This window comes from Camelina sativa, unplaced genomic scaffold, assembly GCF_000633955.1.
Source record: "Camelina sativa cultivar DH55 unplaced genomic scaffold, Cs unpScaffold00441, whole genome shotgun sequence".
Taxonomy (NCBI): domain Eukaryota; kingdom Viridiplantae; phylum Streptophyta; class Magnoliopsida; order Brassicales; family Brassicaceae; genus Camelina; species Camelina sativa.
In genome coordinates, this window is record NW_010921701.1 from 72,251 (window position 1) to 76,143 (window position 3,893).

At 39.8% G+C, this 3,893-nt stretch overlaps 1 pseudogene; it reads left to right on the forward strand.

Annotated features, from left to right (window-relative positions):
- Positions 1-190: 190 nt before the first annotated feature.
- On the forward strand, positions 191-3,885 carry LOC104773071 (annotated as a pseudogene).
- Positions 3,886-3,893: the final 8 nt, after the last annotated feature.

Sequence of the window (3,893 nt, forward strand, 5' to 3'; positions counted from 1 at the left end):
GTGTGTGGAACGCAAGCAGATCTCTGTCCCACTGTTTTGTCGTCTACTTTCAAATTCGTTAACCCAAAAAAAGACAGGTATAATCAAAATAATTATCTCTATTTCCCTTATACCTGTGTGTTAGTTTTGCAGTGGTAAATTTGACAAACATCTATTTGACCGATACAGTTCATGGAGAATTCAGTCCTGCCGCTTCGGCTGTTCAAAGAAGGTGCAGAACCAAATGGTGAATGTGTCCAGTCGTATAGCGAATTAGCTTACCTTGAAGGGATAACCTCATCATTGTTACCTGAGGATTTGAATTTCTTGAGATCTTCTCAATTTGGCAAACTGCTTGAGATTGTCGACGGTTCGGCTTTCTCAGGTAAGCTTGTGCACTTTCTGTTAACCCGCCAGTTGGTTGTAAAGAAAAAAGCAGAGTTGTGGGTTGTATTTGCCGGTTCTCCTATTAGATTCTCTCTGTCTGAATTCCAAATGGTAACTGGCCTTAATTGTGAGAAACCTCCAAACGAGAAAGCTAGAAAGAGGAAACGGGTAGTCGGACCTGGTAGATATTGGTACAGTCTTTTTGAGCGGCCTGATGTTTCTGTAGAATGGGTAGTTTCCAGACTGAAGAAGCGTTTGGTACCCGACCGTGATACCAGAATAAGATACGCACTGCTCGCCATAATTGACGGCGTGTTGTGTCCAACCTCAGGAAAAGCGAAGATTTCCCCTGTTCATGTTGATATGGTAGCAGATATATCCAAGTTCCTGGAGCACCCATGGGGGACTAAATCTTTTCAAATGACCTTGGCCAGCATAAAGGCAAGGGGGCCCGAGAAGTTGAATAAAAAGTCAGTGTCTCTGCAAGGATTTCCACATGCTTTGCAAATGGTTCTCCTTCAATGTGTCCCCAATATAAGGGAATTACAGTTCCCTGAAATAGATGTGGACGAGTATTCTGATATTGAAGAGGAAGTCCCCGAACCGGAACATCTTTGGAATTTGAAGTTGGACATTGTTTGGAAAGTCGACGCAAAAGCTAAGGTGAGTTTAAATTTACTAGTGTTTTTCATATCTATATGTAACTGTTTCGAAATAAGTACATGTGTTTTAATGTAATAACATGTATTCTATAGTTGTCATCTTGTTTTTTTTAGTGAATTTCGTTTTATTAAAAAAATATCATCACTAATGTTATATATATAGCACATACGTAGTCTTCTCTACCATATAAAACAACTCTTTTGTGATATTTACACTTAGGTGGTAAATGAGAATCCAACGGCAGTGTATTTTTTTTTTTTCTTTTCAGTGTAACGTCACTCCCATCCTCGCAGCGTCTGCACCAGGACAGCCGTCAAGTAGTAGTAGTTGGATGGAGGATGAGGAAAACAGCCATGTGGACAATATGGTGAAACTAATAAGCAATGGCCATAAATTTACCACTTCCATGTTTTCCGGTGGTTTACTTTCTGCTGAAGTTCCGGTTGAACAAAATGACAACAGTGATGTTGGTAGCACGCATGACTCAGACGCTGCAAATAATCAGACTATGGTCCCCTGTAGAGTACACCTACTTGTCGGCATTAGCAATTTGTAGAGGGTAGATGAGTAATCTTTGTTGAATGGATTGTGATAGTTAACTAAGTTTTCTGACGCTGTGGTATTTCCTACATTTCTCACCAAAATTATGCTATTCACTAATAATACCCTTAATAATTTCACAATTCATCAGAAAAAAAAAAAGTTTGTTCTCTCTCAAAATCTCTCTCTCTTTTTCTTCGGGAAGAATGAAGAATCCACTCGATTAATCGAAGATCTGTTACAAAAATTTGTCAATTAGTAAGTTTCTTTCGATTTCTATAGATCGCGAGTTTGGTTTTAGGATTTATAGATTGGTGTAATCGACCTTTATGTTGGACTGATCTAGGGTTTTAACGGAACTTGGAGGATGCTTAATTTGGCGTGAATCTGCTACAATCTTCTGGGGTTTTGATGGTGATTGGGGTATGTTAGATTCCTTACTAATCTTTGGCGTATTATACGTTTTCTTGTTTAGGTTTCGAAGATGCATGTCTCCGCTTGAAATCCGTCATCGAGGTACTGCTCTAGGGTTTTGATTGTAATTGGAGTATGCTTGATTTGGTTTGAGTCTGCTACCATCCTCGTCTGGGTTTTTATGATAACTTTGGTTAGATTCCTTCAATATCTTTCGCGATTCTGTTTTTTTTTTTTTGGATTTCAAGTTTCCTAATAGTCGTGATTTTGTTTAGGGATTCGAAGAAGATTGTCTCCGCTTGAAACATGTGGTCGAGGTATGTATATCGCTTATCTTCCTGATTTTAATTTTGGGTTTCGTGATTTTGTTTGAACATGATCTAGCTGGACTAGCCTCTCATCCTGCTATTAAATTTTCTGAATCACATGTACTTTTTTTATGTTTCTGTTCAACATCTTCTTGGCCTTGTTCACAGCTTTTATTGCAATTCTCTGAGGTTGGCTTTCTTTTTCATTGGTTCTTGTACAGGTCAAATGCTACCTGCAGCAACTATTACACGATCTAGACCATTGTCACAGTCGTGGTGTACTTCATCCAGACATAAAAGGCTCAAACCTTCTGATAGATAGTAGTGGTGTTCTAAAGATTGCTGACTTTGGATTAGCTAGTTTCTTTGATCCTCGTCAAACTCAGCCTTTGACCACTCGTGTGGTAACTCTTTGGTACCGTCCACCCGAGCTTTTGCTTGGAGCAACTCGATATGGAGCAGCAGTTGATTTGTGGAGTGCAGGTTGCATTCTTGCTGAAATATATGCAGACAAGCCTATTATGACTGGTAGAACTGAGGTGTAGATTGCATTTTTTAGTTTTAATCTCTTATTAGTGTTTGCTTTGCTTGCTGTGAGACTAGTTTGATTTCTTAAGGTGACGCTGATAGCGCCTATGGGTGTTACAGGTGGAACAGTTGCACAAGATTTTCAAGCTGTGTGGCTCGCCTTCCGAGGACGATTTAGGTGAAATCGAGGTTGCCTCATGCAACAATTTTCAAGCCTACACAGCCATATAAACGCTTAGTGGGTGAAACGTTCAAGGAGTTTCCTCAGCCAGCTTTAGCTCTTCTTGAAACTGTGCTTTCAGTCAATCCTGATGATCGTGGAACAGCCGCCGCAGCTCTCAAGAGTGAGGTACTGACAATTCTCAGTCTGTAAAATGCTACGTGTTCTTGGGATTTGCTATATTTAACTCATGGTCAATGCTTTTGTAACCTCAATTATCATTCTTTTATTTCCAGTTCTTTTCCACTAAACCTCTTCCATGTGATCCTTCAAGCTTGCCTAAATATCCTCCCAGCAAAGAGCTCGATGCAAGAATGCGGGATGAGAAGAGTAGAAGGTATTACATCCCGACTTTTCTGGTTTTACTCTGCAGTGCTCTTACAATTGCTTGAATAGTTAAGGCAAAAAGAAAACATATATTAACTTCAGTCTTGCTCTTTGTCTGTAGACAAGTTGGAGGAAACAGGGACCAAAGACACCAAGAAAGAAGAGGAACTAAGGAATCTCGAGCTATTCCAGCCCCTGACGCAAATGCAGAGCTGGTTACATCAATGCAGGTTAATATTTTTAGTAAAAGCTTATTATATCTTTCGATGTTAAAGCTTCTTGCTTTTTATTCATTGTTTTTGACCCTATCTCGCATTAACATCCTATGCAGAAAAGGCAGAGCCAGTCTACTAATAGAAGCCGAAGCGAGAAGTTTAATCCTCATCCTGAAGAAGTTGCATCTGGTTTCCCAATTGATCCACCGAGGCCATCATCACAAGCATTTGAACCAAACAGATAGTCTCCGGGTATCATTATTCCTCACAAGAGAGCTTCACATTCCGGTCCTTTATCACGTAGATCTGCTT